Source organism: Octopus sinensis, linkage group LG2, assembly GCF_006345805.1.
Source record: "Octopus sinensis linkage group LG2, ASM634580v1, whole genome shotgun sequence".
NCBI lineage: Eukaryota > Metazoa > Mollusca > Cephalopoda > Octopoda > Octopodidae > Octopus > Octopus sinensis.
In genome coordinates this window covers 34,263,579-34,289,770 of record NC_042998.1, presented here as the reverse complement: position 1 = coordinate 34,289,770, position 26,192 = coordinate 34,263,579, and the positions used below count along the sequence as shown (strand labels likewise).

The following is a 26,192-nucleotide window of genomic DNA, read 5'->3' as shown; positions in this document are numbered from 1 at the left end:
GATGTAGTAGTACCAACAGTTCGTATCTATTTTGCAGAGCAGCCAACCAAGTAGAGCACTTTATACAGTCTCAGACTGGTAGTTCTTGGAGAACGGTTCTCTGTGCGGCAAGCTTTGTGTAACGGGGAGGGTGCCCGCGTCCGTGTCCGTGTCCGTGTGTGTGTAGCCAGGATTATACAAACTGATCAGAACTTTGATCGAATGTGATAACAAATATTCATTTTTTTTTTCTCTCTCTTTGTTCGTTTTGGCTAATATTGCTAAGACCATGCTGGAGTACCAGTTTCATGTTTTGGATTTTTTTTTTGTTTTGTATGTTTTTATTTATTTATTTATTTATTTCCTTGAAGCTCATTTACAATGGATTCTTATTTATCAATTAAAATACATTGAACGGATATTTACGTTCTATTTCATGCTTTCATAACCACCAAAATTACTTAGCTCTGATCACTACATTTCACATCACAATATCACTACGATATTGTAACAATATACACACATGCGTGTGCGGGTGCGGATGCGCGTGTGTGTGTGCGTTGAAATTTAACACTGGTGAAAATTTTTCAGAAATATTTTTAGAAAAAATTTTCCCAAAATTTTTTCCTTCTTTTTTGTTTTTTCACATTTTTATCTGCATATATATTTTTAACCAATTTATTTCATTCATTTTTGCGCTTTGAAATTTTAATTTAATTTCTAATACAACCATACTAATGGAAAAGTATGTGTTATATTGATTTATAATGTGACATTTAAACATGATTCTACTCAAATTATATTCAAATGACAAAATTAGAAAATTTTCTTGTTCTTTCTTTTTTCTTTAAATTTTGTCGTAACAGGTATTTATTGATAGATGTCAGTTCATTCCATATTTTTGTTTGTTATTCTTAGTTTTTGGACAAGCTGTAAACATTTCCATAAGTCACTGTTTCCACGTTATGTGTTTTTGTAAATTTGTGTTCGACAAAGGTTTTCTCTTTTCACAATATTATAGAAAATGTACTTTTGCTTCCTAATCATTTTTAAGTTTTACTCAGATTTCTCTGTTCTCAAATATTAAAAGTGTACCAGCGAGAAAATTGATTATTTCAATTTTTGCCAATCTCACAAAGAGAGTTGATAATTACAACATAACAACAATCTTCGTTAAACTGTTATTTATTATGTCCATAATCTGAAGGTCAGTTTCCGAATGACCTTCAAATTATGTCTGTTGAGAAGAGATTGTTCACAACTAAACCGAAAGGAGAGTGACAGAATTGTGGGTGTCTGTGTATGAGGCTGTGTTCATGCGAAGAAAAGGGAGAAAGTAAAAAAAAAAAGCTTTATGAAGAATCAAAAAGAAAATACCATCGACAAGGATTTATATACAAACATTCAAGAAGCGAGAGGAATTTGTAACCCATAAGTTTTGTTTAAGAATAATCAATATCTTGGAGATCTACAGAAAATATAATCGGTAGCATAACATTACAAGTAATGATACATGACCATTTTCAGTGAATTTTGGAGAGTTATATAAGGAGGCAATTCCAGATGCAAATAATTAATTTTTAAAAGAAATATTTATTGATTTAAATTTTCTCTGACTATTGCAGATCAGAGACTCACTGAAACATTGCAGATGACGAAAAACAAAATGATGGAAGTGGGTGTGAGGTTGAAAGAAGAAACAACCTGGATTTTTTTTTTTTTTTTCTCCTGTTCTCTAACTGGTGATGGTGCCACGTAAAAAAAAGCTCTGGCAATGGTGCCATGTAAAAAAAAAGCACTGTTGATGGTACCACGTAAAAAGCACCCAGTACACTCTGTAAAGTTGTTGGTATTAGGAAGGGTATCCAGGTGTAGAAACTATGCTAAAACAGACAATGGAACCTGGTGCAGCTGTCCAGCCTTGCCAGCTCCTGTCAAACCATCCCCAAAAAAAAAATGCCCACACGGACATTAATTGATGATGATGATGATGGTGGTGGTGGTGGTGATGGCGGCGGTGGTGGTGGTAATGATGATGGCGATGTAGAGAAAATGGGTTAATTCTGAATTAGAATATAATTAGTTTTGCTGGTCAAAACTGCCTTGAGTATCCGGACCGATGGGGCAAGTTTACCTGGTTTCCATAGTGCATAAATGAATGGGGTCACAACATGTCCTCCTGAACCAGTTGCTGGTGCAGTGCAGGGTTTATTCTCGTATGGTTGAGTAGTTGACAGGAGCAATGGAAAGGTTTCGTTCATGAACACAATGCACTGCCCACTGCTGGAATTTAAATTACAATCATGAGTGTAACACTCTAACCACTAGACACGGGCCTTCGCTTGCTGTCAGATGATTATGAGGTTAACAGCTCTTGGGAGAACTCCTAAGTTGGACAACTGAATGATAGCAATGTCAGCCTGGTTGGGTTTCATACAACTTCAATATAGCCACAATCTTTCATATTTTCAATTCAAATAGAATAAATTTAAGTAGACATCCAAAAGTAATTAGCTGAGAGATGTTGTTTAGCCTGATTGAACAAATGTTTGGTCAAAAGCATTCCAGCTTTGACCATCCCATTTTATTTTCAGATATAGTTCCTTATTGTACTTCAGACATAATTTATTATTGGATTGCATTATCCTATATGTCCTTCATTTATTTAAGATGGTAGGGTGTAATTCAAGGGAGATTTGGTTACCATTTTTAGCAAGTCAACCAGATAGAGGCTTCCTCTTTGGCTCATGGTGGATTTATCTAGATATTCTTTTCTACTCTAGGCACAAGGCCCGAAATTTTGGGGGAGGGTGCCAGTCGATTAGATCAACCCCAATACGCAACTGGTACTTAATTTATTGACCTCGAAAGGATGAAAGGCAATGTCAACCATGGTGGAATTTGAGCTAGATTTATCTAGAAACTGCATGCCATATACATAAATGCCCACTTCTGTTTTAGCTATTGAACAAAATGCAGGAATCCAAATATGGAATTGGTGCTTTATGTTTCTTCTTTCATTATTATTTATATTTCATGCTTCAACACATTGGTTCATTTTTCCATTGTTTCAATAATGCATGTCTTCCCACAAACAGCAATTGCTAACCCTCACTCAAGACTTTACCATTTCTGGAAAAAAAGACACCATGAGTGCCCCCCCCCCCACCCCAACCCATGGTATTCACATGATGCAACTGCTTTTGAGAGAGAGAGAGAAAGAGAGGGAGAGAAATCAGCATTTGATATTCCCAAACCCTGGAAGGAAGTAATTCAGTCTCAGAGAACCAGATTAAATATTGCGCTAACAATTCTGCCGATTTACCACTGATAACCTCAAGAGAAAAAAAATCACTTCAGCTCTAGAAAATAAGCTCATGTTTCTTTACATGGATTATGTTAAATGAATGCTGAGTTTTTCTACCAGATGTCATAGCATTCTCTTGGATGGCTTAACATTCTGCCAGATATCGTGACATATTTAAAGATTTTTGGTGTCTTTTTTATTCAACTTTTTGATATGAATTGTTGAATAATCATTCAAAGAAATAAATTTCAAAATGTTTGAGAATTTCATGATATTTTAGATGGTGTCATGTAAAAAGTATTGCTGCTGCTGCTGTTGTTGTTGTTGTGTTGTTGTTGTTGTTGTTGTTGTTGTTGTTGTTGTTGTTGTTGTTGTTAAGCAACGAGATGAGTAAGGGCAATTAGGTGATGGTCTAGGTCTTAGGGGCAGGAGACCCCAGACCTTGGAAAAAAAAAAAGAACTTTGGTTGTCTTGTTGTAGTCAAGGGCTCTTTGTTGACGCCCAACACCACTGGGAGGTGACCCTCGAAGTCGCTGGAAATGGAGATCTCCAGGTGCAAATTCTTGGACGGCTGCTGCTGCTGCTGCCGCTGCTGCCGGTACCATATGAAGTGGTTGGCATTAGGAAGGGAATCCAGCTGTAGAAACCATGCCAAAACAGACAATAGAACCAGGTGTAGTTCCTGGACTTGCCAACCCCTGTCAAACCCATGCTAGCATGAAAAACAGACGTTAAATGATGATGATGAGTTGAGAAGAAACCTGTAGAAAATAAGATTTACTTTTTAAAATGGTTACCCCTTCCCTAAAACTTCTAAAACATTTTTAAATGGTTTCCCCTTCCCTAAAACTGCAAGCCTTGTGCCAATTTTAGCAAGATAAAAATTTTCTTTGATCTGTGAATAAACAGTATGGAATCATTAGTTTTTCATTGGTTGATACAGTATGATAGCTCTCAACCATTTTTGCCTATCGAACCCTTTGATTCTGATTTTACTCTTTAGGACCTTTATTGCCATTCACTATAAAGAAAAAAACCCTACTGTATTTTTTTTTATTGAATATTAGTAGGAATTGTATAAAAATTGCTAAGATATTTTGTAAGAAGTATAACCAATTTAACCCTTTTGTTACCAACCTGGCTGAAACCACCTCTGGCTCTCAGTACAAGTGTCTTGTTTTCGTAACTTTTGAATTAAAATCTTCCACCAAACCTTAGTCACAATTTATGTTCCTAACACTAGCTTAATGATAACTAAGTTATTTTACTAAATTCTTTGTTATATTTAAAGTAATTGAAAGAAACACAGAGCAAGAGTGACTGTGTGATAAGTAGCTTGCTTACCAGCCACATGGTCCCAGGTTCAGTCCCACTGCATGATAACTTGGGCAAGTGTCTACTACTATAGCCTCAGGCCAACCAAAGCCTTGTGAGTGGATTTGGTAGCCGGAAACTGAAAGAAGCCCATTGTATATGTATGTGTGTGTATGTGTTTGTGTGTTTGAGTGTCTGTGTTTGTCCCCTGAAACATCACTTGACAACCGATGCTGGTGTGCTTACATCTGTGTAACTTAGCAGTTCGGCAAAAGTGACTAATAGAATAAGTACTAGGCTTACAAAGAATAAGCTCTGGGGTCCATTTGCTCAACTGAAGGTGGTGCCCTAGCATGGCCACAGTCAAATGACTGAAACAAGTAAAAGAGTAAAAGCATCACAAAATATATACAGTAATGAAAGGGTTAATGCAGGTAAATTTTAGCAACAAAATCTTTCATGGACCCCCAAGGGCCATAAGGACCGGGGTTAAGAACCACTAATATTGTATCATAATATGTTATAGCACTACAACAGTTATAGAAAAGGTTATTGTTATGGGGGTTAGTGCTGGTGCTTGGACCAAGGACAGAACACATTTCAGATTTATGATCAAAAGCATTCCATCCATGACCACCCAACTTTCATTTAAGCAGTATGTATCTAATACGATATCATCCGGTTTTATCCAAGAAGTGATACTTGCAACCAATGTTCTCTCTAATATTTTCCAATGGATGATGTCGTGAGTGACAGAGTCACAATCATGCCAGGGAAAATGGTTAGCACCATTTCATCCATCTCCACATCATCATCATCATCGTTTAATGTCTGCTTTCCATGCTAGCATGGGTTGGACGATTTGACTGAGGTCTGGCGAACCAGATGGCTGCACCAGACTCCAATCTGATCTGGCAGAGTTTCTACAGCTGGATGCCCTTCCTAATGCCAATCACTCCGATAGTGTTTAAATTCCACCAAAGTTGAATTTACCTTTCATCCTTTCGGGGCCAATAAAATAATAAACTAAGTACCAGTTGAACACTGGAGGTGAAGCGGGGTTCAATGTAATTAACATATCCCCATATCCCCTTCCCTAAAACTGCTGGCGTTGTGCCAAAATATGGAATCAATATTTTCCAGTGGATGTGTTTGAATTTTGTCTTAAACAAGAACAAGCCATTTTTGTATATTATTTACAATTTTATTATGAAATTATATGATTAATTTTTTTCCAATAAAAAAAAAATCTCAATTTCTGCTTGAAAGCACATGCACACACTTTTCTCTTTTGTGCACAATTTGCTTGCCGGTGGCACGTAAAAAGCACCAACCGATCATGGCCATTGTCAGCCTCCCCTGGCACCTGTGCTAGTGGCATGTAAGAAGCACCCACTACACTTACGGAGTGGTTGGCGTTATGAAGAGCATCCAGCTGTAGAAACACTGCCAGATCAGACTGGAGCCTGGTCTAGCCTCCTGACTTCCCAGACCCCGGTCGAACCGGCGAACCCATGCTAGCATGGAAAACGGATGTTAAACGATGATGATGATGATGATGATGTGCATGTACTCAAACGGAAAGCTTAGAGGAAACATTACCAGTCAACTACTGTTGAGAAATATTACCTTTCATCCATTCGGGGTTGAAAAATTAAGTACCAGTTGCATACTGGTGTTGATCTAATTGACTGGCTCCCTGCCCAGAAATTTCGGGCCTTGTGCCTAGAGTAGAAATGAAATATTGTTTGCTAGTCAGGTACAGAGGATGTTGCTCAAAAACTACAAAATTTGATGGAAATTCTAGTGACCGTCTTTGTCCACCAAATCACATCATACACTGACATCTATATGAATGCAGGTGTGTGTATGCATGTGTATATATGTATATATATGTATGTGTATGTATACATAAGAATGAATGTGTGTGTTTCTTTGTGTTTATCTCCCTTTTACTTAGCAGTTCAGCAAAAGAGACTAATAGAATAAGCGCTAGGTGTAAGAAATAAGTGCTGGGGTTGATTTGATTTGTACCCCTAAAAACCCTTCAAAGTGGTGCTCCAGCTTGGCCACAATTAAACATCTGAAACGAGTAAAAGAATAAGTAAAAATATAACAGAAAATGTTAAATGGCAATGAGGGTCCAGAAGAATAATATAGAAATCAAAGGGATCCATAGGTAAAAAAAAATGGTTGAGAACCACCGATGTAAATATTGGTGCTTTCAAAATAAAAGTCCCTTGCTGCATTTGTTCTGCACTGAGTTACACAAAGCTTCCTTTGTTATTCTTGTTTTTGAAAACAATGATCCAGTAAATGCATGCTGAAAAACTGTCATCAATGCTGATATTTGTTCAACCAGTGGCAGATTAAAACATACACTGGAGACATCAGATTAGTTTATAAGATTTAGTAAGAGAAAATCTTCTGTTGAAGAATTCAAAGCTTTTTTTGTTGAGAGAATATTTCGTTCAAATAGGTGCAGCTGATTAGTTGGTGAGAAGCGATGAGTGGAGAAGAAATTCCAGAGAAATGAAACTCTAGAAAAGAAGGATTGAGCAAAAGAAAAATTACTGTATAGATTCTGGAAGCATAATCTGCTATGGCTGTTGAGAGAATTAGATATGGGTGTAGTTGCTGTTTTGTAGTAAAGATTGCTTTGAGTAATGGAGAAGTTCAGACAAGTTCATTACATGGAAATTTTAAAATCCTACCACATTTGAGTTATGCCAGCAGATTTTTTTTTTCTACTAATGGTAAGTCATAGTCTTGGTGCATTTGGATTTCAACAGTTATATATTCAGAGTGTGCTAAGAATAATTTTGAAATTTTTGACCATTTTTTTGTAGTTTCAGCTCAGAGATGTGGCCATGCTGGACCACCACCGTTTTGCTACACTGTTATTACTGAGATTCTCCTCTAATATGTGACACTTGGTGAAGAATGGAGTTTGATGTAGCTACCCTCATTTGCACCTCTTGCCATGAGGCAGGTTCATCTGGGACTCTCGACAGGAAGCGGTCCAGCCTCGATTTAAAAATGCCTACATCTACTTTGTACAGGTTCCTCAGGCTCTTTGGGAGAATATTATAAAGCTGAGGGCCCCTGAAACCCAGGCTGTTGCAGTAACTGGTCCTGGAGCACGATGGTATTGCTGGAATCTTCAGCACCGTGCAGTGTCGACCTGTTCTGGCATTAGTGTAGCTTTCAATGCCGAAATTTGGCACAATTCCTTCCAGGATCTTCCAGATGTATATTACTGCATACCTCTCCCACCTTCACTCCAGGGAGTAGAGTCTTAGCTGTTTCAACCTTTCCCAGTAGGTGAGATGCTGCAAAGAGACGATCTTCTTTGTGAAGCTTCACTAGATTGCTTCGAGGTCCACTGTTAATTTCACACTGTTGGATGACCATAGCTGGGAGCAGTAATCCAGGCAGCTGAGGATGAATGTCCTCCAGAGGACCATGGTGGTTTCTTTATCTGATTGTTTATTTTTTATCTTTTACTTTCAGTCATTAGACTGTGGCCATACTGGGGTACCACCTTGAAGAATTTTACTCAAATGGATTGACCCAAGTCCTTATTTGTTTTTAAGATTGGCAATTATTCTATTGGTCTCTTATTCCAAACTGCTACTTGGTAACTAGCTTGCTTCCCAACCACATGGTTCCAGGTTCAGTCCCACTGCATGACATTTTGAGCAAGTGTCTCCTACGATCGCCTCGGGCCGAACAAAGCCTTGTCAGTGGATTTGCTAGACAGAAACTGAAAGAAACCCATCGCATATATATATATATACATATTTGTGTGTATGTGTGTCTGTGTTTGTCCTCCTGCCATCATTTGACAACTGATGCTGGTGTGTTTATGTCCCTGTAACTTAGTGGTTCAGCAAAAGAGATTGATAGGATAAGTACAAGACTTACAAAGAATAAGTCTTGGGGTCGATTTCTTCAACTAACACCCTTTAAGGCAGTGTTCCAGCATGGCTGCAGTCAAATGACTGAAACAAGTAAAAGAAAATTTTTCTTAAGTAAATATCATGAGGAATTATATGGCCCCACCCAAGGGCCATATGGACGCTGGTTGAGAACCACTGAATTAGACAAAATAGTTGAATGCTAAAGGGTTTAACCCTTTAACATTTAAACAGGTCATATCCGGCCCAAATGGTCTGCCTGTTTTATGTTCAAACTGGCCAGATCCAGTCTCTCCCACCTACCCTACAATGTCATTCTAAAATTAAATGATTACATCTTCAAAATCTTGAAGCTACAAGATAACACGTGATTAATTTTTAAAATATGGATACATAAACATTACGTTTAATAAATTAATCTGAATGCTAAAGGGTGTAAATAATGGCAACAATACCAATGCCAACCCCAACACTCATTTTCTGAAACACTCCTCTTATTTGCCATACTCCACAGCTCTTCAAAATCCTCCTGAAGGACCTGAGTGACCTGCATGGGGTGGATGCAGATGTCTTTAAAATAAAGCTGGACCTCTTCTTGTCAGTGTCCCAGATCAACCAACTTCAAGGCAGGAGGTGCAGATGAGGGCAGCTGCATCAAACTCTCTCATGCACCAAATTGTCAATTGCTAAAAAGCATTCGTGAAGTAAAATCATGTAGCAACATCGAATGGCGGTGCCCCAGCATGGCCACAGCTCGTAAGCTGAAACTAGATGAAATGAAAATGAAAATGAAAAAAAAAAAATACTATAGTGCAGGAGTAGCTGTGTGGTAAGTAGCTTGCTAACCAGCCACATGGTTCCGGGTTCAGTCCCACTGCGTGGCACCTTGGGCAAGTGTCTTCTGCTATAGCCTCAGGCCGACCAAAGCCTTGTGAGTGGATTTGGTAGATGGAAACTGAAAGAAGCCTATTGTATATATATATATATATATGTGTGTGTGTGTGTTTGTGTGTCTGTGTTTGTCCCCCTAGCATTGCTTGACAACCGATGCTGGTGTGTTTACGTCCCCGTCACTTAGCAGTTCGGCAAAAAGAGACCGATAGAATAAGTACTGGGCTTACAAAGAATAAGTCCCGGGGGTCGATTTGCTCGACTAAAGGCGGTGCTCCAGCATGGCCGCAGTCAAATGACTGAAACAAGTAAGCAAAGAGAGTATAGCATTCAGCAGAGTGCATTTCGGTGCACAAAGTAACCAATGGAAACATGTAGCATTTCCTTCATGTGTGCATTATCTACTGATAGCAACACCAGTCTGTTTTATTGTTGATTCACACACTGTGATGCAGCTGATTACAATGTAAATGGAAATGGGTTTTTATTTATTTATCGTTATTTTAATAGTTTATTAACAATTCCATAAAATTCAAAACACAAATTTCATTTGACATATTCATTAATTTTAATCTTGTTTTGTGTGTGTTTTTTTTCTTTATTATTTTTCAAAATTGCTTCTGATACACTCTGCATTTGTTGATAATATTTTATCTATATTCATGAGCGAGAATAATTATTTTGCCATATCGAAATTAGACTTCTGGCCTCATGGATCCAAACACAATTTCTATTAATAAAAATATATTCTGTTAAGTAAATGTTACAAATGATTGCTGATAATAAAACAGTCTCATAAAAAAGGTGATAATCAGAGACAAAAATCTACAAGGTCTACTCTAAATGCTATTTCAAAACTGTCATATTAAATTAAATTCCAAAAGAAACTCATAAACATTCAAACTTTTTCGGTGAATGTAAAAGGGAAATTGTTTCATTTGGCAAAATACATTTTTTTTTCCCCTTTCGGCAAATCTCACTTTCAAAACATAAATTGGGAAGGGTTTTTCTTTTTTTTTTACTTTGGTCAAGTTTTTCAAAACAAGTTACTAGCAATCGAATAATAATATTCCTGTAATTTAATAAACTTATTTTAAATCCATATAATCCACATTTTTATCATCATCATCATCATCATCATCAACATCATAATTTAATGTGCATTATCCATGCTGGCATGGGTTGCACAACACACACACATACACATGCATGCATCCATGCATGTACATACGCACACACACAGATGTATATATATATAGACACACATATGTGTATAGACACACATATATGTATGTATACTCTTACTCTTTACTCTTTTACTTGTTTCAGTCATTTGACTGCGGCCATGCTGGAGCACCGCCTTTAGTCGAGCAAATCGACCCCGGGACTTATTCTTTGTAAGCCCAGTACTTATTCTATCAGTTTCTTTTGCCGAACTGCTAAGTGACGGAGACGTAAACATACCAGCATCGGTTGTCAAGCAATGCTAGGGGGACAAACACAGACACACACACATATATATATACATACATAACAGGCTTCTTTCAGTTTCCGTCTACCAAATCCACTCACAAGGCATTGGTCGGCCTGGGGCTATAGCAGAAGACACTTACCCAAGATGCCATGCAGTGGGACAGAACCCGGAACCATGTAGTTGGTTAGCAAGCTACTTACCACACAGCCACTCCTGCACCTATATATATTTATATGTGGTAAGTAGCTTGCTTACCAACCACATGGCTCTGGGTTCAGTCCCACTGCATGGCACCTTGGGCTAATGTCTTCAACTATAGCCTCAGGCCAACCAAAGCCTTGTGAGTGGATTTGGTAGATGGAAACTGAAAGAAGCCTGTCGCATATGTAAGTGTGTGTGTGCGTGTGTCGATGTTTGTGTGTCTCAATTTGTCCCCCAGCATCGCTTGACAATGGATGCTGGTGTGTTTACATCCCCCGTAACTTAGCAGTTCAGCAAAAGAAACAGATAGAATAAGTACTGGGCTTACAAAGAATAAGTCCTGGGGTCGATTTGCTCGACTAAAGAGGTTGTGCCCAGCATGGCCGCAGTCAAATGACTGAAACAAGTATAAGAATAAAAGAATATACACACACACATACACGCTCATACATACATATACATATATATATATACACACACATACATACATTCATACATACATACGTACATACACATGCAAACATACTTTGCCTTTCATCCTTCTCTTGTCTCTCTCATCTTTTCACACAGACCAGTGTCCTGGTTCTTGAATACATCTAACAATAAGCACTGAGCCAGAAAGACTGCCAATTTGTTGTATCATTAAAGCATGAAACTATTAGCAGCTCTTTGGTAAACTGTGTATATTATATATACATATATACATACAAACATGCATATATATATATGTATATGTGTGTGTGTATGTGTGTATATATTTTAATTTATATATATTATATATATTTTAACACACACACAAACTCACACACACACATATATATATATATATATATCATCATCATCATCATCATCATCGTTTAACGTCCGCTTTCCATGCTAGCATGGGTTGGACGGTTCAACTGGGGTCTGGCAAGCCCGAAGGCTGCACCAGGCCAGTCAGATCTGGCAGTGTTTCTACAGCTGGATGCCCTTCTTAACGCCAACCACTCCGAGAGTGTAGTGGGTGATTTTATGTGCCACCGACACAGGTGCCAGACGAGGCTGGCAGACGGCCACGCTCGGATGGTGTTTTTTATGTGCCACCGACACAGGTGCCAGACGAGGCTGGCTGACGGCCACGCTCGGATGGTGTTTTCTTATGTGTCACCGACACAGGTGCCAGACGGGGCTGGCGGACGGCCACGCTCGGATGGTGTTTGTTACGTGCCCTCAGCATGGAGGCCAGTCGTTGCGGTACTGGCTACGATCACGTTCGGATGGTTTTCTTATGTGCCACCGGCACTGGTACCACAAGGATACAAATTCCATTGATGTTCATCTATTTTGATTTGGTTCGATTTGATTTGATTTGATTCGATTCTCACTTGCCTCAACAGGTCTTCACAAGTGTCACAAGAAGGAAGGTATGCACAGGTGGACTGACTACGTCCCAGGTAGGGGCCACGGATTATGGCTTCACTAGTCTTGCCGGGTCTTCTCACGCACAGCATACTTCCATAGGTCTTGGTCTCTAGTCATTTCCATGGTGAGACCTAACGTCCGAAGGTCGTGCTTCACCACTTCGTCCCAGGTTTTCCTGGGTCTACCTCTTCCACGGGTTCCCTCAACTGCTAGGGATTGGCACTTTCTCACACACCTATCTTCATCCATTCTCGCCACATGACCATACCAGCGCAATCGTCTCTCTTGCACACAACAACTGATGCTTCTTAGGTACAACATTTCTCTCAAGGTACTAACGCTCTGTCGAGTAAGTACACTGACATTACACATCCATCGGAGCATACTGGCTTCGTTCCTCACGAGCTTACGCATGTCCTCAGCAGTCACGGCCCATGTTTCACTGCCATGTAGCATAGCTGTTCGTACACATGCATCATACAGTCTGCCTTTTACTCTGAGCGAGAGGCCTTTAGTCACCAGCAGAGGTAAGAGCTCCCTAAACTTTGCCCAGGCTATTCTTATTCTAGCAGTTAATATATATATATATATATATACACACATATATATTATATATATCTGGTATCACAGCTACGTAAGCGAACCATCCGAATATGGCCATTGCCAGCGTCGCCCCGCCGGGCCTCCGTGCTGGTGGCACGTAAAAAGTACTATCTGATCGTGGACATTGCCAGCCTCGCCTGGTCCCCATGCCGGTGGCACGTAAAAAGCACCATCTGATCGTGGCCGTTTGCCAGCCTCGTCTGGCACGTAAAAAGCACCCACTACACTCATGGAGTGGTTGGCGTTAGGAAGGGCATCCAGCCGTAGAAACATTGCCAGATCAGACTGGGCCTGGTGCAGCCTTCTGGCTTCCCAGACGCCAGTTGAACCGTCCAACCCATGCTAGCATGGAAAGCGGACGCTAAATGATGATGATGATTATGATGATGATTAATATTTCAAGTAAGCATAGGGAGGCCAACAGATCACCACATCTTATAGGAGAACCAAGTGTAAGCTAATGAAGTCTATTACATACCCTTTGTTTTTTTCTGGTGTTATCTCTTTGTTCCTATATATATATATATATGTATATATATATATGTATGTATATACTGATAAAATAACTAAACTACTAAGACATCCTGTGCCTACCTAGCAAAAGGACACATATACTCAAAGTTCAACATACATGCATAAAATCTAAGCAATAACGGAAGCCCAAAATTAATCAATAAAAATTTCTCCAACACATCTCTTCATAACAATCCACCCAAAAACTGAATTACCACCTTTCTTAAATCCACACACCCAAGGAATACTTTAGTCCAACAGTGAATGTATAATGCCAAGACTGATTGCAGTCCAACAATGGTTGGAACTTTTTAGTCACTGTCAACAAAATTCTTGCTTAAGAATAAACATGTATGCGCAGGAGTGGCTGTGTGGTAAGTAGCTTGCTAACCAACCACACGGTTGCGGGTTCAGTCCCACTGCGTGGCATCTTGGGCAAGTGTCTTCTGCTATAGCCCCGGGCCGACCAATGCCTTGTGAGTGGATTTGGTAGACGGAAACTGAAAGAAGCCTGTCGTATATATGTATATATATGTATATGTGTGTGTGTTTGTGTGTCTGTGTTTGTCCCCCTAGCATTGCTTGACAACCGATGCTGGTGTGTTTAGGTCCCCGTCACTTAGCGGTTCGGCAAAAAGAGACCGATAGAATAAGTACTAAAAGGTGGTGCTCCAGCATGGCCGCAGTCGAATGACTGAAACAAGTAAAAGAGTAAAAAAAGAGTAAAAGAGTATTTATATTTGTAAGACCTATCTTCCACAGCAGAACTGTTAAGACTATTCACTCTGGTGTGTACTGGTGCCACATAAAAAAAAAACACTTGTGTCGGTGTCATGTAAGATCGCTTGCATTGGTGAGTACATACATAAAAACTTGGATATATTTCGACCAAAGATTGGTCCAGGCCATGTCTAACTTAATAGCACCACCTGATAGGATTATCTAAATCCTGTTTAAGTCAAGTTTTGTTTATGGTCCATTCAAGTAGTGAGTTTTTGTTGGGTGAGTTGTATCCAATTATGGATGGCTTATCTGGTATTCCTTGAAGGACTTTATCCAGACTCCATTTAAAGTTGATGGGATCCCTTTCCTCTTTGATCTCTTTCGGAACAATGTTAAATAGGGCAGGGCCTGTTGAGGAAAAGAAATTATGTTGTAGTGTACATGTATGCTGTGATCTTGAATTGGGCAGGGGACATATGGCCCGTGGTCCCAGTCTTGGATGAACCTCGAAGCTAATGTTCAGGTCGTTTGGGCAAAGTTGGCAGTATATTCTCCACATCGTACAAATGATGTACCGCTCACGGCAACGCTGGAGAGAGTAGAGTTTCTTGGGTTTAAGGTGATCCCAATAATCGAGAGCAGCCATGCCTTCAATTCGTTTAGTGTTTTATGTGTATGTGTATGTGCATGTATGTATACATGCTTGTGTGAGTGTGTATGTATGTAGACGCTATGAACACAGGAGGTTTATGTCTATATATTGTGAGAATATGGTTGCATGTAGTTTTTATTATTTATGTTTTTCTTTTTTTCTTTTTCTACTTATTAGAGTAACTTCCCTTTTATTCAACCATTTTTCATAGCATCTGTTGCCATTAATAGCTAACGAGAATGCATCATAGCTCTTCACACTGACATTTGAAACTCTGAGTGCTATAATGACAACCTTTTACTATTTGTTCTAATATGTAACATGTAAATAATCCTCTATTTTTCTAATGTTGAGGTTTTATTCTTTCTTGTTACATTTTATTATAATATAAATATTTATGATATATATATATATTATTGAGATGTACTTGCATTCCATGTGACCTGACCTGAGATGTGTGCTGGAACGAAAACAATTGCAGTTTGGAAGGTGTTTATAAGCCATTTAAAATACACAAAAACCATTAGATTCACTTCAACATTTAAATTTAATTTGCCAAAATATTTTCGTGCAGCACAGAATTTTGTCAGCGAACAGGTCGCAGTCTCAAAGCAACGAAAATCTTTTGGCAAATTAAATTTAAATGATGAAGTGAATCTAATGGTCTTTGTGTGTTTTAAATGGCTTATAAACACCTTCCACACTGCAATTGTTATATATATAAATGTATATCATTAGTATAATTCAGATGAAAGCCTTGTAACATGCATTAAAGATCTTATTCGATAGGTTATATTCCAATGCTAATCTGGCAAAATCATGAGCATACTGGACAAAATGGTTTGTGCCATTTCTTTTGGCTTTGTTTTCTGCCTTCAAAAATCTCACCAATATTAATTTTACTTTCCATCCTTCAGGATCAATGAAATAAATAAATGTTAATACTCTTCTGAGCCACAAAGTTCTCTAATGTCTGAATACAGTTTCAGCTTTCATTGTGTTAAGATGATAAAAACTCTTCCTGAATGGATTGTTTGTGATATCGCTGGTTAGCTTTCTGTTGGTGAAACCGAATTAACAAACCAACAAAATCTTGTCAATTTATCTCCTATTTTTTATGTGCTTCAGTTATTAGACTGCGACCATGCTGGGGCACCACCTTCAAGAACTTTTAGCCAAATGAATCAACCAGTACTTATTTTTTTCAAGTTTTGTACTTATTCTACCAGTCTCTTTTGCTAGACTTCTAAATAAAGGGGGTGGGGACAAACACACATACATATGTATATATGTATATATAGTATATATATATATATATATATATATATATATATATATATATATATATATATATATATATATATATGAAAAAACAAGTCAAAAATAGAAAATGCTAAAATAATTTTATAGTGAACATTTCAGTACCGGTTTCGGTCATTTTGAGACCTTTTCAACTGTAACGATTAAATAATTAAATTTAGAAAAATTAGAAGAAAAGTTTTTTTAAAAGAATATTTCTATAGTAGTGTTCAGATTTAAGTGGCATTCTGCCTTTCTCTGACTCCCTTGTTTGCACTTGTGTGTCGGAGGTCGGAGGTCGTTGTGAGTTCTTGGAAGGGTAGTAGAGGAAGAAGGCTGGTGGGGAAAGGGGGATGGGAGAATCTGGGAGTGCCCTGATGGTCGTATTTTGAATGGTCAGTGGCTGCTGGCAGTCTCAGTTCAATTCAGGAGAATATTTATATTGACAGGCTTGTTTATAGAATTAGCATAGGTGTTATACTAAAAAACATTAGTGACAAAGTTAAGGGGTAGGGGGTGAGAAGTAGAAGAAGAAGAAGAAGAGAAGAAGAAGGAGAAGGAGAGAAGATGACGATGATGGTGGTGGTGGTGATGATTATGATGACGATGATGATGATAATGATGATGATGAAGAAGAAGAAGAAGAAGAAGGAGGAGAAGGAGAAGATGGTGGTGATGATGGTGGTGATGATGATGACGACGATGATGATGATAATGATATGATGAAGAAGAAGAGGAAGAAGAAGAAGAAGAAAAAACAGAGAAGGGGGAATATGAATGGGTGTAAGTATAGCTATGAAGGGGCTGATTAGTAATGGATTCTATGGAGTGTAATATTTGTGTGAGTATATATATTTTTTTCTTTTATTCTAAAGTTGAGGTATATTAATTGTTTGTCGTAGACCCGTTTAGAAGTGGCTTGTATTTTGTAATAAAGAGATTTCTTTTTATTCGTTGTCTCGAGGTTGTATCGTCCCTAAATTGGTAGAGGGGGAAAATTCTGAAGTTTGGTGTTTTTTTGTTGGCGCAAGTATCTATGTGTTGGCTAAAAGCTATTTTTCTGTTTTGGGGAATTTTTATCTGGGATCTGTGCAGGGCCATTCGTTTACGCAAACCATTTTTTGTTTGGCCTATGTACTGCTCTTGACACCCGGAGCAGGTTAGTGAGTATATTAGGTTCTCCGAAGCACATGTGAAGTTGCTTTTCACTGTAAACCGTTGTCCCTGCTTGAAGGAGAACTCTGATCCCTCAATTAGATAGTCGCATATCCCGCAATTGGGTCTTCCACATTTTTTTACTGTCGGCTTCTGTGTTGAGGAGTGAATTCGGGCTTGTGTAAGGAGACTTTTCATGGATCTAGGCTGTCTTTTGCTTTTTATGATCGTGTGTGTTTGGAGGATTGTGTTCATTCTGTGGTCTTTTTTTAGGAGGGGTATGTTGTGGAGGATGGTGTCAAAGGCTTCGTTATTGAGAGGGTTGTGTGTGGAGATGTATGGTAAGGCTTTTGGTTGTAAGTTTTTCTTTGATTTGGGATGTCTCAGTTCCTTGATGTTAAGTTGAAGGGCACGTTGAATGCACTTGTCAATAAGTGAAGGTGGATAGTTCCTGGTGATTAGGGTATCTTTTAGTTCTTGTAGTCGTGTGTCTCTGGTGTTTGCATTAGAGACTATAGTGCATATCCTTTTTGCTAGATTGAAGGGGATATTCATCCTGGTGTGTCTGGGGTGGCATGAATTGAATGGAAGATATTGCTTAGAGTCTGTAGGCTTATAGTATATGTCTGTTTCTATTATATTATTAGCTTTCTTAATGAGGATATCGAGGAAGGGGAGTTGTTGTTGGCTATATTCCATCGTGAATTGGATGTTTACGTCCAGTCCATTTAAAATTTTCTGGAATTCTATGAGTTTTTCTATATTTTTATGCCAAAGGATGAAACAGTCATCTAGATATCTCTTCCAGTTGTTTTCTATGTAGATGGAGAAAGGGCTGCCATATCTTTCTAGAACCTTACGATACAGACTGATCTCTAGGTATCCTATGACTAGGTTGGCAAAGGAGGGGGCCATTCGTGTACCCATCGCAGTCCCCATTTTTGTCGGTAGAAGTTGTCATTGAAGGCGAAGAAGTTATTTTCCAGGATGAATTTGACCCCTTCTATCACAAATTCTTTTTTGATGCGGTGTGGTAGTTCGTTGGCGTGATTCTCTAGCCAGAATTGGATTGCCTCTAGTCCTAGGTTGTGGGGATATTGGAGTAGAGGTTGACTACATCGAAGGATACCAGTATGGTGTTTTTGTTTATAGTATTCGGTAGGTGATTGAGCATATCTAAGTCGTCCCTTATATAGCTTTTGACATGTTTGAGGAGTGGTTTTAACAGGGTGTCTAAAAAGTTACTGAGGCGGTGGGTTTGCATGCGGGACCTGCTATTATGGGTCTCAATTTGAGGTCATTAGGATTAGGGACTTTAATTATTTTGTCTGTAGCTATCTTGCATGCGTTGCTTATTTTTTCACTTTTGTGGATCTTAGGTATACGTAGAATTGGCTAGTTTTACTTGTGAAATTGGTCATATAATCATATTCTTTGTCGGTGAGCCCTGCTTTGTATGGGTTTAATATGGATTTTAGTTCCCTCATTATTTTTGTTGACTGTAGTTTTGTGCCTTTTCATAGTATGTTGTGTCTTCCAGCATAGAAAGTACCAAAGTTATGTAAAATGTCGTATCCATTAAGACAACAGCACTCCCTTTATCGGCCTCTTTGATTGTTATTGTTTTATCTAGTTTTAATTTGTTCAACTCAGCCCATTCTTTTTTGCTGAAGTTTGGTTTGTGTTTTTTTGTGTGCATATGTTGATATGGGTAATTTGATATGTGGTCACAGAAATCATCAAGTGTTTTATTCTTACCTTTCGAGGGGGTGTAGTTACTCCTATTTCTGGTTAACGATTCGTCCTCGTTGTATTTATCGTATAGCTCCTCAGTAAGTCTTAATTTTCTGCAGAATTCTGCGATGTCTTTTCATTTCATTGTAGTTGGGGTGTTGTGGGGTGGGTGTAAACTTGAGTCCTTTGGAAAGTATGTTTATTTGGTTTGCTGTTAGTTCCTTGTGAGTTAGATTAATAATTTTTATTACTTTTGGTTCCTCCTGCTTGTTTGGTGCTATCTTGTGTCTCTGTGTTTGCGTATTGGGTCTAAAAAATGAATGCGGGGTGGTTGGGACGGTAGCTAGTATATAGTTGTTCTTTGTTGATTAGGGGTCTCCTGTTGTGATTTATGGTGTGTGTTCTTGGAGCAGTATTGAGGAGAGCATCCCGATATCCCATATTCGGGTGTGGTGTTCTAGGAGGCCTTCGTTGGTAATCATTGCAAGTGGTGTGGTTTGTTGTGCATGGTTGTTTAACCAGTTAATGGGACGAAGATTTCGTTGGTAACTCCTTTGGGTGGGGATGAGGTTGCAGTGTCTATGCTGTGGGTGTTGATTTATCCTTTCTCTGCTTGAAGTGGCGGTATTCCTGATATTGTATCGCTGGCTGCTTACAGAGTTAGGGTTAGGTCCTGTATTCTTTTTTTGATAGTAGTGAAGGTTCCGATTTTTAGACAGGTGTGTATCGGTGTTTGGGTGTTGTTTTGGTTTTCTTATTTTCTGGAAAGGGTTGTTGGAGGCGTGCTCTGTTTGAAAGACGGCTTCATAGTCTGAGAACCAAGTGGCGCTTTTCTCCCAGCATTGGAGAGATTTTAGTTCTTCTTTTTCACAGTCCTCTTTCCATAGTTTGGAGAACTTCTCTTGATCTGGGCCTTGGGTCATTTTGCGAATTTCTTCGTTGATATCTTCATCGGTGGATTTTATTTTATCCTCATTCGTTTGGGCCCTCAATTTAAGAAGTTCTATTTCCATTTTCATTTTTTCCAGTGCCATTCTCTCCCTGAGGTGTCTTTGAGTTTCAGGTTCTTCTGTAATAGCTTTGAACTGGAATTTACGTGGGAGGATTAACGGGGTCCGGTTGAGCCATTTTTCGTATATATCCGCTTTGTTGTTGTTTTGGATCATCTTCCAAAAGGCGAACTTTCTATCTCTGAGTGATTTGTTCCATTGTGGTATTATGTGGTGTTTCATTTGGTATGTTGTTAGAGTATTGATCCCATATATTGACGCGTTTGGAGGTCCTTGGTTAGCGTTGTTAGAGAAAAATGTTCTAATTGTTTCGCATAAGTTTCCAAGGTTTTCGACAATTTCGGAGGTTGTATTTTTCGTATCTGTTTCTTCATTGTTCTCTTCGATTCTCCTGAATTGAACTGAGACTGCCAGCCGCCACTGACCATTCAAAATACGACCATCAGGGCACTCCCAGATTCTCCCATCCCCCTTTCCCCACCAGCCTTCTTCCTCTACTACCCTTCCAAGAACTCACAACGACGTCCGACACACAAGTGCAAACAAGGGAGTCAGAGAAAGGCAGAATGCCACTTAAATCTGAACACTACTATAGAAATATTCTTTTAAAAAAACTTTTCTTCTAATTTTTCTAAATTTAATTATTTAATCGTTACAGTTGAAAAGGTCTCAAAATGACCGAAACCAGTACTGAAATGTTCACTATAAAATTATTTTAGCATTTTCTATTTTTGACTTGTTTTTTCATATATATCAACTCGTGTGTTCCTTTTCACCCTTATACATATATATATATATATATATATATACATACATACATATATATATATATATATATATATATATATATATACATACATGGAGGCACAATGTCCAGTGGTTAGGGCAGCGAACTCGCGGTCGTAGGATCGTGGTTTCGATTCCCAGACCGGGCGTTGTGAGCGAAAACACCTATTGAGCGAAAACACCTAAAGCTCCACGAAGCTCCAGCAGGGGTGGTGATCCTTGCTGTACTTGTTCGCCACTCTCTCATTCTTTCTTCTGTTGGCCTGCTCGCTTAGCCAGCGGGGTGGCGTCACTTGATGGCTATAACAATGCAAAGTGCATTGTGACCAGCGATGTGTAGCAACATCTGATAGCCTGGTCGGTCACGGTGATCACGTAATCACACACATATATATATATATATATATATATGTATACAAAGGGCTTCTTTCAGTTTCCATCTACCAGATCCGCTCACAAGGCTTTGGTTGGCCCGAGGCTATAGAAGAAGAAACTCGCACAAGGTGCCATGCAGTGAGAGTGAACTACGAACCATGTGGTTGGGAGCAAGCTTCTTATCACACAGCCACATACTTCCATTGCTTTCAGAAGGGCATCATGCCACTCATTCATCATCATTCTCATCATCTTCATTTAACATCTGTCTTCCATGCTGGCATGGGTGGGACAGTTTGACAAAAGCCAGTCAAGCAGAAGCTTGTGATTGTTTTGGCAGGATTCTTACAGCTGGATGCCCTTCCTAACACCAACCACTCAGCAGAGTGGACTCGGTGCTTTTTATGTGGCACAAGTGCAAGCAAGGTCAGTCATTATATTTACTCAATCCTATAATACATCTTGTTACCAATTCTTGATGCTTCAAATACAACAGATTTTTACAAAGAAAATAACAAAATTGAAAGCTTGAATAAGATTTAAGGATATTTTACATATAAACAAATTTATTGTATGTAAGCAATTATATTTGGCATTTGTTGCAACTTTTTCAGCCATACATTTAGGTTTGCCAATATTTATTTTTTCCTTTTCAGCATATTGATAATTTTAGGCATCACAGGGTCAGGGTTAAATGAAATTATTTGTTGAGAGTTAATCATTAACATTAACAAGATTCAGGCCATTGACCACTTTTGCTGGTTGCCAAGTGTTCTATTGACTTAATCATTTATAGTATTCTTAAACATTAAAACTTATATTTAAAAAATGAATTGTATCATTTTGATTTATTACCAAATTTTTGGAAAGTGATAACCTGGAGGTTTATTCTTTTCTACTCTAGACACTAGGCCTGAAATTTTGCATTTTTTTTACTTCCTTCTGTTTCTAAACTTGGTGTTAAATGGATTAAATGACAGATAAAATACTCCAGATAAAAATTCTGCTTAAGGTTTTTGTTTGGTTAATAATAATTTTCAAAATGCAATTAATCTGACAAAGCTAAAACAAAAATAAAAAATTAAAATTTCGGTTGTTTGTATTCATTCGTTTTAGATATATTCTTTTCTACTCTAGGCACGAGGCCCGATATTTTGAGGGAGGGGGCCAGTCGATTAGATCAACCCCAGTATGCAACTGGTACCTAATTTATTGACCACAAAAGGATGAAAGGCAAAGTCAACCTCAGTGGAATTTGGACTCAGAACATAAAGACAAATGAAATACTGCTAAGCATTTTACCTGGTGTGCTAAAATTTCTGCTAGCTCACCACCTTAGCCTGAAGGTTAATTCACACTAAGCAAATGCGTTGGGAAATCCTGTAAAGCTAAAAAGGCATTATGGCATTATTTGAAAATTTACAGGCACAATTTGTGGCGTTAGGAAGGGCAACCTGGCGTTAGGAAGGGCATCCAGCTGTAGAAACACTGCCAGACCAGACTGGAGCCTGTCGCAGCCTTCTGGCTTCCCAGATCCCCGGTCGAACCATCCAACCCATGCTAGCATGGAGAACGGACTTAAACGATGATGATGATGATGAATTTCTTACCAATGTGAGAAAATGATCTTTTGATACCTCTTCTAATTTCAGGAAGATGCTCTTGAATAATTTTCAATTGCCATATTCTAAACTCACTTAAGTCTTGAACTCTGAACTAACATGGCTTCCTTTAACTGAAACCATGAGCTGCTCCTAAGGAAAGTACAACTTTACATTTCATCACTTGAGTTGATGAACGGAACATGAAGAAATAACTGAACACCACCTGTGAATATCAAACAGAAGATTTTATAATTGTCTTTTACAGATAACAACAGCAGTAATGGTCTTTTACAGATAACAACAGCAGTAATGGTCTTTTACGGATAACAACAGCAATAATGGTCTTTTATGGATAACAACAACAATAATGGTTTTTTACGGATAACAACAGCAATAATGGAGAGAGATATCACTTGGAACTTACAGCAAGCTATTGATACTGCAACATGTGGCTTGCCCAACATAACTGGAAACAATTGTGCTGTGTTTGTGGTGATGATGATTCTTGGTCCTTTGTCCGAGCTGCGTGGACCAACCAATGTGGCAAGAATGGAGATACATGTCACACAGCTGCCTCAACATTCTGCAATTAATCACTGCCAAAAGGACATAAGAAGAAGAAGAAGATTCAAGAAGATTGAATCACATGATGGCTTGATGCTGATTGGATGCTTAATAGACCAATCACTTGAAAGTATTGTAGTTTTGTCATGATGTCTGACTGAGTATCCAGACACTTGGTTTTGGATCTCTGCTACAACATCTAGTTAGACATTTAAATAATACTGCCAAAGAACAAAACATGATACCAGTCATATAATATAAACCATGAACATCTCAATCAATTAACCTATAAAACGATTCGAGCGAGGTCATTGCCAGTACCGCCTGACTTACCCCATGCTGGTGGCACATAAAAAGCACCCACTACACTCTCGGAGTGGTTGGTGATAGGAAGGGCATCCAGCTGCAGAAACTCTGCCAGATCAAGATTGGAGCCTGGTGCGGCCGTCTGGTTCGGCAGTCCTAAATCAAAATTGCCCAACCCATGCTAGCATGGAAAGAGGACGTTAAACGACGACGATGATGATGATATTGGAAACATAATCTGTTGCAACTTTTGCATAAAGGTTCTACTGTCATGCATTATACTTTTGTCAGCTGTTGCTTCTAAGAGATATTTACTTTCTTATTTTATTGTGTTAACTTCAATTCTACAAATGGCTAATATATTTCAGATTGTTTTAAAGACAACATTGAACCAGCCACTAGAACAACAGTACAAGACTCCAGTTTTACTCACAGACTCCACAAAGTCATATGTTGATGTCAATATGACTAAAATATTCATTGGATGTACCTAATTCTGATCTACGAAGAACACAAGAATAATAGAATTATATCAAGTGCTAGAGCTCTGTTGTGCTTTTGTATTAAGTCCTTTTGTATTAAGTCCTCTGTTTTTTATTTTTTTTTGTTTGTTTGCTTTCATGTATAAACCCCAAGAAGTGTGGTTCATAACAGAATGTGAAATCTATGAACCATTGTAAAACAAAATCAATTCAATCAATATCAGATTACAGTGTATATTTGTAAAAAACCAAAGAATCCACAGAGGAGGTCAATTTCTTTTTATTCTCTCCAAGTTCCAACTCAGACAAAAGCCTTTAAATATCCTAAAATAAGACCAAGTAGCTGTCTCGAGAATGACCTATGACAGGAATTTATAGGATGATATCATTGAAAGAGATGCTTCCAGCTTTAATCTTTTACCTGATTTTTTTTATTTGTTTCTTTCTCCCCACCTTTTTTTTTTAATCAATCTTCTTCCAGCTCAGAACTGAATGCTTCTGGACATACATAAATTTGTATATATAATGTTGTGACTAATTGTCTATGACTTTGTGTTCTACCTAATCCCTTGGAGACTATGTTTGCAAGAATATATATATAAGAATTAATTGGCCTCAGTTTTAATTCATTATTAAAATAATCAAGGGTTTGGAAGAAATTTAGTTATAATGATTAATTTTCATTAGTTGGTTTTATTTCATTCATTGGTTGTTGTTGTTGTTGGTAGTAGTGCTGTTGCTGTTGCTGTTGAGCGAATGGTCTTCGTCCCAGAGCTCGCAAGATGGGAGAAGTCTGAAACATGGTCCTTTGCTATTCATAAGACCCACAGAAGAGAAAGCAGGTCAACCCCCGACACCGAGAGCATCGATGGATGGATGAATGCGCATCCAGGCTCAGCGGTTGCGTAGGAAGTTGGGGACAAGAAACAGGAAAAAATAGTGAGAGAAAGTTGGAGTGAAAAAGTACACCACCTCCTGCCGGAGCCTCGTGGAGCTTTAGGTGTTTTCGCTCAATAAACACACACAACGCCTGGTCTGGGAATTGAAACTGCGATCCTCCGACTGTGAATCCGCTGCCCTAACCACTGTGCCATTGCCCCTCCACTGCTGTTGTTGTTGTTGTTATCGGTGTTGATGGTGATGGTGGTATTGTTGCTATTGTCTTTTAGCCCCAGGTCAGCCCTGACCAAACAGACTTATGGTCAAAGGTTTCCAGCCATGCCGTCATATAGGATTTCAAATACTGCCTCGTCCTATAAGTCATTCATTTTTCTATACATCTTGTATGTCATTTCTTTTTAAAGCCAATAGGATACAGTATGAAGGACATTTGGCTGTTATTTCAAGCAAGTAAAATGACCGCTAGTTCCTCATTCATTAAGCTGATAAGCTGGTGTGTGAAAAATAATTTGACAAAAGGTTCTCATGCAAATTTATAATGGATCAGTTGTGAAACAGAAATTGTGTGACCCAACCACATGGTTCTGGGTTCAGTCCCACTGCATAGCACTTTAGGTAAGTATCTGCTACTGTAGCCTCAAGCCAACAAAAGCCTTGGGAGTGGATTTGGTAGGTGGAAACTGAAAGAAGCTAGTTTTGTGTATGTGTGTGTGTGTGTGTGTGTGTGTGTTTGCTTGTCCTTGTGTCTGTGTTTGTCCCCTACCACTGCTTGGCAACTGGTGTTGTGTTTACATCCTTATAACTTAGCTGTTTGACAAAAAAAAACTGATAAAATACATAACAGATTTAAAAAAAAAGCAAGTTCTGGGTTCAATTCATTCAACAAAAAATTCTTCAAGGCAGTGCCCCAGCATGGCCACAGTTTAATAACTGAAACCAGTAAAAGAGATAGAAGATGCTGTTTTTGATGAAAAGATTGGATTGAAGAATGAGTTGTGC

At 38.6% G+C, this 26,192-nt stretch overlaps 1 long non-coding RNA gene across 1 annotated transcript; it reads left to right on the top strand.

Annotated features, from left to right (window-relative positions):
* Positions 1-1,057: 1,057 nt before the first annotated feature.
* On the top strand, positions 1,058-25,913 carry LOC118762262. The gene is made up of 3 exons (XR_004998016.1): positions 1,058-1,068; positions 12,601-12,611; positions 25,814-25,913. It is a non-coding gene; the product is annotated as an uncharacterized LOC118762262 (long non-coding RNA).
* The last annotated feature ends 279 nt before the right edge of the window (positions 25,914-26,192 follow it).